Source organism: Pseudophryne corroboree, chromosome 4, assembly GCF_028390025.1.
Source record: "Pseudophryne corroboree isolate aPseCor3 chromosome 4, aPseCor3.hap2, whole genome shotgun sequence".
Taxonomy (NCBI): domain Eukaryota; kingdom Metazoa; phylum Chordata; class Amphibia; order Anura; family Myobatrachidae; genus Pseudophryne; species Pseudophryne corroboree.
In genome coordinates this window covers 16,978,982-16,995,929 of record NC_086447.1, presented here as the reverse complement: position 1 = coordinate 16,995,929, position 16,948 = coordinate 16,978,982, and the positions used below count along the sequence as shown (strand labels likewise).

The 16,948-nt window shown below is 36.3% G+C and overlaps 3 non-coding genes across 3 annotated transcripts; all 3 read left to right on the top strand.

Annotated features, from left to right (window-relative positions):
• Positions 1 to 4,486: 4,486 nt before the first annotated feature.
• On the top strand, positions 4,487 to 4,560 carry TRNAN-GUU (transfer RNA asparagine (anticodon GUU)). The gene has a single exon. It is a non-coding gene; the product is annotated as a tRNA-Asn (tRNA).
• Positions 4,561 to 6,820: 2,260 nt separating this feature from the next.
• TRNAN-GUU (transfer RNA asparagine (anticodon GUU)) lies at positions 6,821 to 6,894 on the top strand. The gene has a single exon. It is a non-coding gene; the product is annotated as a tRNA-Asn (tRNA).
• Positions 6,895 to 12,648: 5,754 nt separating this feature from the next.
• Positions 12,649 to 12,722, top strand: TRNAN-GUU (transfer RNA asparagine (anticodon GUU)). The gene has a single exon. It is a non-coding gene; the product is annotated as a tRNA-Asn (tRNA).
• The last annotated feature ends 4,226 nt before the right edge of the window (positions 12,723 to 16,948 follow it).

Below are 16,948 nucleotides of genomic sequence, written 5' to 3'. Positions count from 1 at the left end.
AGATTTGATTAAGTCATTTTATAAAAAACAGGAAGCACAATTTAGCATGGGGTTGCAGAGAAAAAAAATTATGCAGGCAGAGAAATCCAATTGAGTGATTAATCAGCTCTCCATTTTATGGCTTTATTTTTATGCTAACACATTTGCTCTCTGAAAAGTGTCCACAAAGCCAAGTCTCTGATTAACACCTTTGTAGGAATGTTTTTTCACCTATTACTGATTAAAACTTGCTTCATTGGAAAGGCAGCAAGATGCATCCTCATTACAATGTCAACTGAAATAATACAGGTTGACACCAGGAAACATAAACCTCACTGCATCCTTGCTGCTTTCTCAAGTGGGAATCTGTTTAATGTGAAAACCAGGTGATATCTAATCAGCACACAGTTAAGAAGTTAAGAAAATCTTTCTTTAAGGGTGAAGATGTTTCTCACAAAATCGTTGCCCCAATGCATCATTGAAATTCAAGATGGAAAGATGATTTTGAAATATCAATTGTACATTTTGCATTGCTCTTCTGGTGACAATGTAGCTTGTTTTTGTCAATTACCATTTCAGTAATAGGGTAAAGAAAATTAAGTGGATTTCTGAAAGAAACCAATGCTGTCAATATACTATTAAAACAAATTAAAATGTTAAAAGTTATTGTACTTTAAGTAAAAATAAAAGAGTCAAAATATCAATTCCAGTTTTGGAAGAATTTAATTAACAAAAAAATAAGTGCACATAGCAGAGGATGGTTTTGATCCACCGACCTCTGGGTTATGGGCTCAGCACGCTTCCGCTGCGCCACTCTGCTGCTCATGTAAGTGTCAGAGATCCTGAAGTACTTACTCATCATGTGAAAGTACCAATGTGTTTCTTCGTTGGTCAATGGAAGAAAAATCTTGCAAAACTCTCCAGATTATTGCCTTTTTAAACTTTTTCTAGGAAACTTTCTAGATGAATGCTTTTTAGCCTTTGTTAGTACATGATTTTGCAAGTTGTATCTGTGGTGCAATCGGTTAGCGCATTCGGCTGTTAACCGAAAGGCTGGTGGTTCGATATCACCCGGGGACGTAATTGACCTTGTGATCAAATTTTGCTGATCTTTAAGTAGACAAGTCAAAATTTCAAACCACCTCTTATAGTGTTGGGTACCTGGCCTTCTCTGATGCAATCAGAGTCAGATTTGATTAAGTCATTTTATAAAAAACAGGAAGCACAATTTAGCATGGGGTTGCAGAGAAAAAAAATTATGCAGGCAGAGAAATCCAATTGAGTGATTAATCAGCTCTCCATTTTATGGCTTTATTTTTATGCTAACACATTTGCTCTCTGAAAAGTGTCCACAAAGCCAAGTCTCTGATTAACACCTTTGTAGGAATGTTTTTTCACCTATTACTGATTAAAACTTGCTTCATTGGAAAGGCAGCAAGATGCATCCTCATTACAATGTCCACTGAAATAATACAGGTTGACACCAGGAAACATAAACCTCACTGCATACTTGCTGCTTTCTCAAGTGGGAATCTGTTTAATGTGAAAACCAGGTGATATCTAATCAGCACACAGGTAAGAAGTTAAGAAAATCTTTCTTTAAGGGTGAAGATGTTTCTCACAAAATCGTTGCCCCAATGCATCATTGAAATTCAAGATGGAAAGATGATTTTGAAATATCAATTGTACATTTTGCATTGCTCTTCTGGTGACAATGTAGCTTGTTTTTGTCAATTACCATTTCAGTAATAGGGTAAAGAAAATTAAGTGGATTTCTGAAAGAAAACAATGCTGTCAATATACTATTAAAACAAATTAAAATGTTAAAAGTTATTGTACTTTAAGTAAAAATAAAAGAGTCAAAATATCAATTCCAGTTTTGGAAGAATTTAATTAACAAAAAAATAAGTGCACATAGCAGAGGATGGTTTCGATCCACCGACCTCAGGGTTATGGGCTCAGCACGCTTCCGCTGCGCCACTCTGCTGCTCATGTAAGTGTCAGAGATCCTGAAGTACTTACTCATCATGTGAAAGTACCAATGTGTTTCTTCGTTGGTCAATGGAAGAAAAATCTTACAAAACTCTCCAGATTATTGCCTTTTTAAACTTTTTCTAGGAAACTTTCTAGATGAATGCTTTTTAGCCTTTGTTAGTACATGATTTTGCAAGTTGTATCTGTGGTGCAATCGGTTAGCGCATTCGGCTGTTAACCGAAAGGCTGGTGGTTCGATATCACCCGGGGACGTAATTGACCTTGTGATCAAATTTTGCTGATCTTTAAGTAGACAAGTCAAAATTTCAAACCACCTCTTATAGTGTAGGGTACCTGGCCTTCTCTGATGCAATCAGAGTCAGATTTGATTAAGTCATTTTATAAAAAACAGGAAGCACAATTTAGCATGGGGTTGCAGAGAAAAAAAATTATGCAGGCAGAGAAATCCAATTGAGTGATTAATCAGCTCTCCATTTTATGGCTTTATTTTTATGCTAACACATTTGCTCTCTGAAAAGTGTCCACAAAGCCAAGTCTCTGATTAACACCTTTGTAGGAATGTTTTTTCACCTATTACTGATTAAAACTTGCTTCATTGAAAAGGCAGCAAGATGCATCCTCATTACAATGTCCACTGAAATAATACAGGTTGACACCAGGAAACATAAACCTCACTGCATACTTGCTGCTTTCTCAAGTGGGAATCTGTTTAATGTGAAAACCAGGTGATATCTAATCAGCACACAGGTAAGAAGTTAAGAAAATCTTTCTTTAAGGGTGAAGATGTTTCTCACAAAATCGTTGCCCCAATGCATCATTGAAATTCAAGATGGAAAGATGATTTTGAAATATCAATTGTACATTTTGCATTGCTCTTCTGGTGACAATGTAGCTTGTTTTTGTCAATTACCATTTCAGTAATAGGGTAAAGAAAATTAAGTGGATTTCTGAAAGAAAACAATGCTGTCAATATACTATTAAAACAAATTAAAATGTTAAAAGTTATTGTACTTTAAGTAAAAATAAAAGAGTCAAAATATCAATTCCAGTTTTGGAAGAATTTAATTAACAAAAAAATAAGAGCACATAGCAGAGGATGGTTTCGATCCACTGACCTCTGGGTTATGGGCCTAGCACGCTTCCGCTGCGCCACTCTGCTGCTCATGTAAGTGTCAGAGATCCTGAAGTACTCACTCATCATGTGAAAGTACCAATGTGTTTCTTCGTTGGTCAATGGAAGAAAAATCTTGCAAAACTCTCCAGATTATTGCCTTTTTAACCTTTTTCTAGGAAACTTTCTAGATGAATGCTTTTTAGCCTTTGCCAGTACATGCTTTTGCAAGCTGTCTCTGTGGCGCAACCAGTTAGCGCATTTGGCTGTTAACCGAAAGGTTGGTGGTTCAATCCCACCCGGGGACATAATTGACCTTGTGATCAAATTTTGGTGATCTTTAAGTAGACAAGTCAAAATTTCAAACCACCTCTTATAGTGTAGGGTACCTGGCCTTCTCTGATGCAATCAGAGTCAGATTTGATTAAGTCATTTTATAAAAAACAGGAAGCACAATTTAGCATGGGGTTGCAGAGAAAAAAAATTATGCAGGCAGAGAAATCCAATTGAGTGATTAATCAGCTCTCCATTTTATGGCTTTATTTTTATGCTAACACATTTGCTCTCTGAAAAGTGTCCACAAAGCCAAGTCTCTGATTAACACCTTTGTAGGAATGGTTTTTCACCTATTACTGATTAAAACTTGCTTCATTGGAAAGGCAGCAAGATGCATCCTCATTACAAAGTCCACTGAAATAATACAGGTTGACACCAGGAAACATAAACCTCACTGCATCCTTGCTGCTTTCTCAAGTGGGAATCTGTTTAATGTGAAAACCAGGTGATATCTAATCAGCACACAGGTAAGAAGTTAAGAAAATCTTTCTTTAAGGGTGAAGATGTTTCTCACAAAATCGTTGCCCCAATGCATCATTGAAATTCAAGATGGAAAGATGATTTTGAAATATCAATTGTACATTTTGCATTGCTCTTCTGGTGACAATGTAGCTTGTTTTTGTCAATTACCATTTCAGTAATAGGGTACAGAAAATTAAGTGGATTTCTGAAAGAATACAATGCTGTCAATATACTATTAAAACAAATTAAAATGTTAAAAGTTATTGTACTTTAAGTAAAAATAAAAGAGTCAAAATATCAATTCCAGTTTTGGATGAATTTAATTAACAAAAAAATAAGTGCACATAGCAGAGGATGGTTTCGATCCACCGACCTCTGGGTTATGGGCCCAGCACGCTTCCGCTGCGCCACTCTGCTGCTCATGTAAGTGTCAGAGATCCTGAAGTACTCACTCATCATGTGAAAGTACCAATGTGTTTCTTCGTTGGTCAATGGAAGAAAAATCTTGCAAAACTCTCCAGATTATTGCCTTTTTAACCTTTTTCTAGGAAACTTTCTAGATGAATGCTTTTTAGCCTTTGTCAGTACATGCTTTTGCAAGCTGTCTCTGTGGCGCAATCGGTTAGCGCATTCGGCTGTTAACCAAAAGGTTGGTGGTTCAATCCCACCCGGGGACGTAATTGACCTTGTGATCAAATTTTGGTGATCTTTAAGTAGACAAGTCAAAATTTCAAACCACCTCTTATAGTGTAGGGTACCTGGCCTTCTCTGATGCAATCAGAGTCAGATTTGATTAAGTCATTTTATAAAAAACAGGAAGCACAATTTAGCATGGGGTTGCAGAGAAAAAAAATTATGCAGGCAGAGAAATCCAATTGAGTGATTAATCAGCTCTCCATTTTATGGCTTTATTTTTATGCTAACACATTTGCTCTCTGAAAAGTGTCCACAAAGCCAAGTCTCTGATTAACACCTTTGTAGGAATGTTTTTTCACCTATTACTGATTAAAACTTGCTTCATTGGAAAGGCAGCAAGATGCATCCTCATTACAATGTCCACTGAAATAATACAGGTTGACACCAGGAAACATAAACCTCACTGCATCCTTGCTGCTTTCTCAATTGGGAATCTGTTTAATGTGAAAACCAGGTGATATCTAATCAGCACACAGGTAAGAAGTTAAGAAAATCTTTCTTTAAGGGTGAAGATGTTTCTCACAAAATCGTTGCCCCAATGCATCATAGAAATTCAAGATGGAAAGATGATTTTGAAATATCAATTGTACATTTTGCATTGCTCTTCTGGTGACAATGTAGCTTGTTTTTGTCAATTACCATTTCAGTAATAGGGTAAAGAAAATTAAGTGGATTTCTGAAAGAAAACAATGCTGTCAATATACTATTAAAACAAATTAAAATGTTAAAAGTTATTGTACTTTAAGTAAAAATAAAAGAGTCAAAATATCAATTCCAGTTTTGGAAGAATTTAATTAACAAAAAAATAAGTGCACATAGCAGAGGATGGTTTCGATCCACCGACCTCTGGGTTATGGGCTCAGCACGCTTCCGCTGCGCCACTCTGCTGCTCATGTAAGTGTCAGAGATCCTGAAGTACTTACTCATCATGTGAAAGTACCAATGTGTTTCTTCGTTGGTCAATGGAAGAAAAATCTTGCAAAACTCTCCAGATTATTGCCTTTTTAAACTTTTTCTAGGAAACTTTCTAGATGAATGCTTTTTAGCCTTTGTTAGTACATGATTTTGCAAGTTGTATCATTGGTGCAATCGGTTAGCGCATTCGGCTGTTAACCGAAAGGCTGGTGGTTCGATATCACCCGGGGACGTAATTGGCCTTGTGATCAAATTTTGCTGATCTTTAAGTAGACAAGTCAAAATTTCAAACCACCTCTTATAGTGTAGGGTACCTGGCCTTCTCTGATGCAATCAGAGTCAGATTTGATTAAGTCATTTTATAAAAAACAGGAAGCACAATTTAGCATGGGGTTGCAGAGAAAAAAAATTATGCAGGCAGAGAAATCCAATTGAGTGATTAATCAGCTCTCCATTTTATGGCTTTATTTTTATGCTAACACATTTGCTCTCTGAAAAGTGTCCACAAAGCCAAGTCTCTGATTAACACCTTTGTAGGAATGTTTTTTCACCTATTACTGATTAAAACTTGCTTCATTGGAAAGGCAGCAAGATGCATCCTCATTACAATGTCCACTGAAATAATACAGGTTGACACCTGGAAACATAAACCTCACTGCATACTTGCTGCTTTCTCAAGTGGGAATCTGTTTAATGTGAAAACCAGGTGATATCTAATCAGCACACAGGTAAGAAGTTAAGAAAATCTTTCTTTAAGGGTGAAGATGTTTCTCACAAAATCGTTGCCCCAATGCATCATTGAAATTCAAGATGGAAAGATGATTTTGAAATATCAATTGTACATTTTGCATTGCTCTTCTGGTGACAATGTAGCTTGTTTTTGTCAATTACCATTTCAGTAATAGGGTAAAGAAAATTAAGTGGATTTCGGAAAGAAAACAATGCTGTCAATATACTATTAAAACAAATTAAAATGTTAAAAGTTATTGTACTTTAAGTAAAAATAAAAGAGTCAAAATATCAATTCCAGTTTTGGAAGAATTTAATTAACAAAAAAATAAGTGCACATAGCAGAGGATGGTTTCGATCCACTGACCTCTGGGTTATGGGCCTAGCACGCTTCCGCTGCGCCACTCTGCTGCTCATGTAAGTGTCAGAGATCCTGAAGTACTCACTCATCATGTGAAAGTACCAATGTGTTTCTTCGTTGGTCAATGGAAGAAAAATCTTGCAAAACTCTCCAGATTATTGCCTTTTTAACCTTTTTCTAGGAAACTTTCTAGATGAATGCTTTTTAGCCTTTGTCAGTACATGCTTTTGCAAGCTGTCTCTGTGGCGCAATCGGTTAGCGCATTCGGCTGTTAACCGAAAGGTTGGTGGTTCAATCCCACCCGGGGACGTAATTGACCTTGTTATCAAGTTTTGGTGATCTTTAAGTAGACAAGTCAAAATTTCAAACCACCTCTTATAGTGTAGGGTACCTGGCCTTCTCTGATGCAGTCAGATTTGATTAAGTCATTTTATAAAAAACAGGAAGCACAATTTAGCATGGGGTTGCAGAGAAAAAAAATTATGCAGGCAGAGAAATCCAATTGAGTGATTAATCAGCTCTCCATTTTATGGCTTTATTTTTATGCTAACACATTTGCTCTCTGAAAAGTGTCCACAAAGCCAAGTCTCTGATTAACACCTTTGTAGGAATGTTTTTTCACCTATTACTGATTAAAACTTGCTTCATTGGAAAGGCAGCAAGATGCATCCTCATTACAATGTCCACTGAAATAATACAGGTTGACACCAGGAAACATAAACCTCACTGCATACTTGCTGCTTTCTCAAGTGGGAATCTGTTTAATGTGAAAACCAGGTGATATCTAATCAGCACACAGGTAAGAAGTTAAGAAAATCTTTCTTTAAGGGTGAAGATGTTTCTCACAAAATCGTTGCCCCAATGCATCATTGAAATTCAAGATGGAAAGATGATTTTGAAATATCAATTGTACATTTTGCATTGCTCTTCTGGTGACAATGTAGCTTGTTTTTGTCAATTACCATTTCAGTAATAGGGTAAAGAAAATTAAGTGGATTTCTGAAAGAAAACAATGCTGTCAATATACTATTAAAACAAATTAAAATGTTAAAAGTTATTGTACTTTAAGTAAAAATAAAAGAGTCAAAATATCAATTCCAGTTTTGGAAGAATTTAATTAACAAAAAAATAAGTGCACATAGCAGAGGATGGTTTCGATCCACCGACCTCAGGGTTATGGGCTCAGCACGCTTCCGCTGCGCCACTCTGCTGCTCATGTAAGTGTCAGAGATCCTGAAGTACTTACTCATCATGTGAAAGTACCAATGTGTTTCTTCGTTGGTCAATGGAAGAAAAATCTTACAAAACTCTCCAGATTATTGCCTTTTTAAACTTTTTCTAGGAAACTTTCTAGATGAATGCTTTTTAGCCTTTGTTAGTACATGATTTTGCAAGTTGTATCTGTGGTGCAATCGGTTAGCGCATTCGGCTGTTAACCGAAAGGCTGGTGGTTCGATATCACCCGGGGACGTAATTGACCTTGTGATCAAATTTTGCTGATCTTTAAGTAGACAAGTCAAAATTTCAAACCACCTCTTATAGTGTAGGGTACCTGGCCTTCTCTGATGCAATCAGAGTCAGATTTGATTAAGTCATTTTATAAAAAACAGGAAGCACAATTTAGCATGGGGTTGCAGAGAAAAAAAATTATGCAGGCAGAGAAATCCAATTGAGTGATTAATCAGCTCTCCATTTTATGGCTTTATTTTTATGCTAACACATTTGCTCTCTGAAAAGTGTCCACAAAGCCAAGTCTCTGATTAACACCTTTGTAGGAATGTTTTTTCACCTATTACTGATTAAAACTTGCTTCATTGAAAAGGCAGCAAGATGCATCCTCATTACAATGTCCACTGAAATAATACAGGTTGACACCAGGAAACATAAACCTCACTGCATACTTGCTGCTTTCTCAAGTGGGAATCTGTTTAATGTGAAAACCAGGTGATATCTAATCAGCACACAGGTAAGAAGTTAAGAAAATCTTTCTTTAAGGGTGAAGATGTTTCTCACAAAATCGTTGCCCCAATGCATCATTGAAATTCAAGATGGAAAGATGATTTTGAAATATCAATTGTACATTTTGCATTGCTCTTCTGGTGACAATGTAGCTTGTTTTTGTCAATTACCATTTCAGTAATAGGGTAAAGAAAATTAAGTGGATTTCTGAAAGAAAACAATGCTGTCAATATACTATTAAAACAAATTAAAATGTTAAAAGTTATTGTACTTTAAGTAAAAATAAAAGAGTCAAAATATCAATTCCAGTTTTGGAAGAATTTAATTAACAAAAAAATAAGAGCACATAGCAGAGGATGGTTTCGATCCACTGACCTCTGGGTTATGGGCCTAGCACGCTTCCGCTGCGCCACTCTGCTGCTCATGTAAGTGTCAGAGATCCTGAAGTACTCACTCATCATGTGAAAGTACCAATGTGTTTCTTCGTTGGTCAATGGAAGAAAAATCTTGCAAAACTCTCCAGATTATTGCCTTTTTAACCTTTTTCTAGGAAACTTTCTAGATGAATGCTTTTTAGCCTTTGCCAGTACATGCTTTTGCAAGCTGTCTCTGTGGCGCAACCAGTTAGCGCATTTGGCTGTTAACCGAAAGGTTGGTGGTTCAATCCCACCCGGGGACATAATTGACCTTGTGATCAAATTTTGGTGATCTTTAAGTAGACAAGTCAAAATTTCAAACCACCTCTTATAGTGTAGGGTACCTGGCCTTCTCTGATGCAATCAGAGTCAGATTTGATTAAGTCATTTTATAAAAAACAGGAAGCACAATTTAGCATGGGGTTGCAGAGAAAAAAAATTATGCAGGCAGAGAAATCCAATTGAGTGATTAATCAGCTCTCCATTTTATGGCTTTATTTTTATGCTAACACATTTGCTCTCTGAAAAGTGTCCACAAAGCCAAGTCTCTGATTAACACCTTTGTAGGAATGGTTTTTCACCTATTACTGATTAAAACTTGCTTCATTGGAAAGGCAGCAAGATGCATCCTCATTACAAAGTCCACTGAAATAATACAGGTTGACACCAGGAAACATAAACCTCACTGCATCCTTGCTGCTTTCTCAAGTGGGAATCTGTTTAATGTGAAAACCAGGTGATATCTAATCAGCACACAGGTAAGAAGTTAAGAAAATCTTTCTTTAAGGGTGAAGATGTTTCTCACAAAATCGTTGCCCCAATGCATCATTGAAATTCAAGATGGAAAGATGATTTTGAAATATCAATTGTACATTTTGCATTGCTCTTCTGGTGACAATGTAGCTTGTTTTTGTCAATTACCATTTCAGTAATAGGGTACAGAAAATTAAGTGGATTTCTGAAAGAATACAATGCTGTCAATATACTATTAAAACAAATTAAAATGTTAAAAGTTATTGTACTTTAAGTAAAAATAAAAGAGTCAAAATATCAATTCCAGTTTTGGATGAATTTAATTAACAAAAAAATAAGTGCACATAGCAGAGGATGGTTTCGATCCACCGACCTCTGGGTTATGGGCCCAGCACGCTTCCGCTGCGCCACTCTGCTGCTCATGTAAGTGTCAGAGATCCTGAAGTACTCACTCATCATGTGAAAGTACCAATGTGTTTCTTCGTTGGTCAATGGAAGAAAAATCTTGCAAAACTCTCCAGATTATTGCCTTTTTAACCTTTTTCTAGGAAACTTTCTAGATGAATGCTTTTTAGCCTTTGTCAGTACATGCTTTTGCAAGCTGTCTCTGTGGCGCAATCGGTTAGCGCATTCGCTGTTAACCAAAAGGTTGGTGGTTCAATCCCACCCGGGGACGTAATTGACCTTGTGATCAAATTTTGGTGATCTTTAAGTAGACAAGTCAAAATTTCAAACCACCTCTTATAGTGTAGGGTACCTGGCCTTCTCTGATGCAATCAGAGTCAGATTTGATTAAGTCATTTTATAAAAAACAGGAAGCACAATTTAGCATGGGGTTGCAGAGAAAAAAAATTATGCAGGCAGAGAAATCCAATTGAGTGATTAATCAGCTCTCCATTTTATGGCTTTATTTTTATGCTAACACATTTGCTCTCTGAAAAGTGTCCACAAAGCCAAGTCTCTGATTAACACCTTTGTAGGAATGTTTTTTCACCTATTACTGATTAAAACTTGCTTCATTGGAAAGGCAGCAAGATGCATCCTCATTACAATGTCCACTGAAATAATACAGGTTGACACCAGGAAACATAAACCTCACTGCATCCTTGCTGCTTTCTCAATTGGGAATCTGTTTAATGTGAAAACCAGGTGATATCTAATCAGCACACAGGTAAGAAGTTAAGAAAATCTTTCTTTAAGGGTGAAGATGTTTCTCACAAAATCGTTGCCCCAATGCATCATAGAAATTCAAGATGGAAAGATGATTTTGAAATATCAATTGTACATTTTGCATTGCTCTTCTGGTGACAATGTAGCTTGTTTTTGTCAATTACCATTTCAGTAATAGGGTAAAGAAAATTAAGTGGATTTCTGAAAGAAAACAATGCTGTCAATATACAATTAAAACAAATTAAAATGTTAAAAGTTATTGTACTTTAAGTAAAAATAAAAGAGTCAAAATATCAATTCCAGTTTTGGAAGAATTTAATTAACAAAAAAATAAGTGCACATAGCAGAGGATGGTTTCGATCCACCGACCTCTGGGTTATGGGCTCAGCACGCTTCCGCTGCGCCACTCTGCTGCTCATGTAAGTGTCAGAGATCCTGAAGTACTTACTCATCATGTGAAAGTACCAATGTGTTTCTTCGTTGGTCAATGGAAGAAAAATCTTGCAAAACTCTCCAGATTATTGCCTTTTTAAACTTTTTCTAGGAAACTTTCTAGATGAATGCTTTTTAGCCTTTGTTAGTACATGATTTTGCAAGTTGTATCATTGGTGCAATCGGTTAGCGCATTCGGCTGTTAACCGAAAGGCTGGTGGTTCGATATCACCCGGGGACGTAATTGGCCTTGTGATCAAATTTTGCTGATCTTTAAGTAGACAAGTCAAAATTTCAAACCACCTCTTATAGTGTAGGGTACCTGGCCTTCTCTGATGCAATCAGAGTCAGATTTGATTAAGTCATTTTATAAAAAACAGGAAGCACAATTTAGCATGGGGTTGCAGAGAAAAAAAATTATGCAGGCAGAGAAATCCAATTGAGTGATTAATCAGCTCTCCATTTTATGGCTTTATTTTTATGCTAACACATTTGCTCTCTGAAAAGTGTCCACAAAGCCAAGTCTCTGATTAACACCTTTGTAGGAATGTTTTTTCACCTATTACTGATTAAAACTTGCTTCATTGGAAAGGCAGCAAGATGCATCCTCATTACAATGTCCACTGAAATAATACAGGTTGACACCTGGAAACATAAACCTCACTGCATACTTGCTGCTTTCTCAAGTGGGAATCTGTTTAATGTGAAAACCAGGTGATATCTAATCAGCACACAGGTAAGAAGTTAAGAAAATCTTTCTTTAAGGGTGAAGATGTTTCTCACAAAATCGTTGCCCCAATGCATCATTGAAATTCAAGATGGAAAGATGATTTTGAAATATCAATTGTACATTTTGCATTGCTCTTCTGGTGACAATGTAGCTTGTTTTTGTCAATTACCATTTCAGTAATAGGGTAAAGAAAATTAAGTGGATTTCGGAAAGAAAACAATGCTGTCAATATACTATTAAAAAAAATTAAAATGTTAAAAGTTATTGTACTTTAAGTAAAAATAAAAGAGTCAAAATATCAATTCCAGTTTTGGAAGAATTTAATTAACAAAAAAATAAGTGCACATAGCAGAGGATGGTTTCGATCCACTGACCTCTGGGTTATGGGCCTAGCACGCTTCCGCTGCGCCACTCTGCTGCTCATGTAAGTGTCAGAGATCCTGAAGTACTCACTCATCATGTGAAAGTACCAATGTGTTTCTTCGTTGGTCAATGGAAGAAAAATCTTGCAAAACTCTCCAGATTATTGCCTTTTTAACCTTTTTCTAGGAAACTTTCCAGATGAATGCTTTTTAGCCTTTGTCAGTACATGCTTTTGCAAGCTGTCTCTGTGGCGCAATCGGTTAGCGCATTCGGCTGTTAACCGAAAGGTTGGTGGTTCAATCCCACCCGGGGACGTAATTGACCTTGTTATCAAGTTTTGGTGATCTTTAAGTAGACAAGTCAAAATTTCAAACCACCTCTTATAGTGTAGGGTACCTGGCCTTCTCTGATGCAGTCAGATTTGATTAAGTCATTTTATAAAAAACAGGAAGCACAATTTAGCATGGGGTTGCAGAGAAAAAAAATTATGCAGGCAGAGAAATCCAATTGAGTGATTAATCAGCTCTCCATTTTATGGCTTTATTTTTATGCTAACACATTTGCTCTCTGAAAAGTGTCCACAAAGCCAAGTCTCTGATTAACACCTTTGTAGGAATGTTTTTTCACCTATTACTGATTAAAACTTGCTTCATTGGAAAGGCAGCAAGATGCATCCTCATTACAATGTCAACTGAAATAATACAGGTTGACACCAGGAAACATAAACCTCACTGCATCCTTGCTGCTTTCTCAAGTGGGAATCTGTTTAATGTGAAAACCAGGTGATATCTAATCAGCACACAGTTAAGAAGTTAAGAAAATCTTTCTTTAAGGGTGAAGATGTTTCTCACAAAATCGTTGCCCCAATGCATCATTGAAATTCAAGATGGAAAGATGATTTTGAAATATCAATTGTACATTTTGCATTGCTCTTCTGGTGACAATGTAGCTTGTTTTTGTCAATTACCATTTCAGTAATAGGGTAAAGAAAATTAAGTGGATTTCTGAAAGAAACCAATGCTGTCAATATACTATTAAAACAAATTAAAATGTTAAAAGTTATTGTACTTTAAGTAAAAATAAAAGAGTCAAAATATCAATTCCAGTTTTGGAAGAATTTAATTAACAAAAAAATAAGTGCACATAGCAGAGGATGGTTTTGATCCACCGACCTCTGGGTTATGGGCTCAGCACGCTTCCGCTGCGCCACTCTGCTGCTCATGTAAGTGTCAGAGATCCTGAAGTACTTACTCATCATGTGAAAGTACCAATGTGTTTCTTCGTTGGTCAATGGAAGAAAAATCTTGCAAAACTCTCCAGATTATTGCCTTTTTAAACTTTTTCTAGGAAACTTTCTAGATGAATGCTTTTTAGCCTTTGTTAGTACATGATTTTGCAAGTTGTATCTGTGGTGCAATCGGTTAGCGCATTCGGCTGTTAACCGAAAGGCTGGTGGTTCGATATCACCCGGGGACGTAATTGACCTTGTGATCAAATTTTGCTGATCTTTAAGTAGACAAGTCAAAATTTCAAACCACCTCTTATAGTGTTGGGTACCTGGCCTTCTCTGATGCAATCAGAGTCAGATTTGATTAAGTCATTTTATAAAAAACAGGAAGCACAATTTAGCATGGGGTTGCAGAGAAAAAAAATTATGCAGGCAGAGAAATCCAATTGAGTGATTAATCAGCTCTCCATTTTATGGCTTTATTTTTATGCTAACACATTTGCTCTCTGAAAAGTGTCCACAAAGCCAAGTCTCTGATTAACACCTTTGTAGGAATGTTTTTTCACCTATTACTGATTAAAACTTGCTTCATTGGAAAGGCAGCAAGATGCATCCTCATTACAATGTCCACTGAAATAATACAGGTTGACACCAGGAAACATAAACCTCACTGCATACTTGCTGCTTTCTCAAGTGGGAATCTGTTTAATGTGAAAACCAGGTGATATCTAATCAGCACACAGGTAAGAAGTTAAGAAAATCTTTCTTTAAGGGTGAAGATGTTTCTCACAAAATCGTTGCCCCAATGCATCATTGAAATTCAAGATGGAAAGATGATTTTGAAATATCAATTGTACATTTTGCATTGCTCTTCTGGTGACAATGTAGCTTGTTTTTGTCAATTACCATTTCAGTAATAGGGTAAAGAAAATTAAGTGGATTTCTGAAAGAAAACAATGCTGTCAATATACTATTAAAACAAATTAAAATGTTAAAAGTTATTGTACTTTAAGTAAAAATAAAAGAGTCAAAATATCAATTCCAGTTTTGGAAGAATTTCATTAACAAAAAAATAAGTGCACATAGCAGAGGATGGTTTCGATCCACCGACCTCAGGGTTATGGGCTCAGCACGCTTCCGCTGCGCCACTCTGCTGCTCATGTAAGTGTCAGAGATCCTGAAGTACTTACTCATCATGTGAAAGTACCAATGTGTTTCTTCGTTGGTCAATGGAAGAAAAATCTTACAAAACTCTCCAGATTATTGCCTTTTTAAACTTTTTCTAGGAAACTTTCTAGATGAATGCTTTTTAGCCTTTGTTAGTACATGATTTTGCAAGTTGTATCTGTGGTGCAATCGGTTAGCGCATTCGGCTGTTAACCGAAAGGCTGGTGGTTCGATATCACCCGGGGACGTAATTGACCTTGTGATCAAATTTTGCTGATCTTTAAGTAGACAAGTCAAAATTTCAAACCACCTCTTATAGTGTAGGGTACCTGGCCTTCTCTGATGCAATCAGAGTCAGATTTGATTAAGTCATTTTATAAAAAACAGGAAGCACAATTTAGCATGGGGTTGCAGAGAAAAAAAATTATGCAGGCAGAGAAATCCAATTGAGTGATTAATCAGCTCTCCATTTTATGGCTTTATTTTTATGCTAACACATTTGCTCTCTGAAAAGTGTCCACAAAGCCAAGTCTCTGATTAACACCTTTGTAGGAATGTTTTTTCACCTATTACTGATTAAAACTTGCTTCATTGAAAAGGCAGCAAGATGCATCCTCATTACAATGTCCACTGAAATAATACAGGTTGACACCAGGAAACATAAACCTCACTGCATACTTGCTGCTTTCTCAAGTGGGAATCTGTTTAATGTGAAAACCAGGTGATATCTAATCAGCACACAGGTAAGAAGTTAAGAAAATCTTTCTTTAAGGGTGAAGATGTTTCTCACAAAATCGTTGCCCCAATGCATCATTGAAATTCAAGATGGAAAGATGATTTTGAAATATCAATTGTACATTTTGCATTGCTCTTCTGGTGACAATGTAGCTTGTTTTTGTCAATTACCATTTCAGTAATAGGGTAAAGAAAATTAAGTGGATTTCTGAAAGAAAACAATGCTGTCAATATACTATTAAAACAAATTAAAATGTTAAAAGTTATTGTACTTTAAGTAAAAATAAAAGAGTCAAAATATCAATTCCAGTTTTGGAAGAATTTAATTAACAAAAAAATAAGAGCACATAGCAGAGGATGGTTTCGATCCACTGACCTCTGGGTTATGGGCCTAGCACGCTTCCGCTGCGCCACTCTGCTGCTCATGTAAGTGTCAGAGATCCTGAAGTACTCACTCATCATGTGAAAGTACCAATGTGTTTCTTCGTTGGTCAATGGAAGAAAAATCTTGCAAAACTCTCCAGATTATTGCCTTTTTAAACTTTTTCTAGGAAACTTTCTAGATGAATGCTTTTTAGCCTTTGCCAGTACATGCTTTTGCAAGCTGTCTCTGTGGCGCAACCAGTTAGCGCATTTGGCTGTTAACCGAAAGGTTGGTGGTTCAATCCCACCCGGGGACATAATTGACCTTGTGATCAAATTTTGGTGATCTTTAAGTAGACAAGTCAAAATTTCAAACCACCTCTTATAGTGTAGGGTACCTGGCCTTCTCTGATGCAATCAGAGTCAGATTTGATTAAGTCATTTTATAAAAAACAGGAAGCACAATTTAGCATGGGGTTGCAGAGAAAAAAAATTATGCAGGCAGAGAAATCCAATTGAGTGATTAATCAGCTCTCCATTTTATGGCTTTATTTTTATGCTAACACATTTGCTCTCTGAAAAGTGTCCACAAAGCCAAGTCTCTGATTAACACCTTTGTAGGAATGGTTTTTCACCTATTACTGATTAAAACTTGCTTCATTGGAAAGGCAGCAAGATGCATCCTCATTACAAAGTCCACTGAAATAATACAGGTTGACACCAGGAAACATAAACCTCACTGCATCCTTGCTGCTTTCTCAAGTGGGAATCTGTTTAATGTGAAAACCAGGTGATATCTAATCAGCACACAGGTAAGAAGTTAAGAAAATCTTTCTTTAAGGGTGAAGATGTTTCTCACAAAATCGTTGCCCCAATGCATCATTGAAATTCAAGATGGAAAGATGATTTTGAAATATCAATTGTACATTTTGCATTGCTCTTCTGGTGACAATGTAGCTTGTTTTTGTCAATTACCATTTCAGTAATAGGGTAAAGAAAATTAAGTGGATTTCTGAAAGAAAACAATGCTGTCAATATACTATTAAAA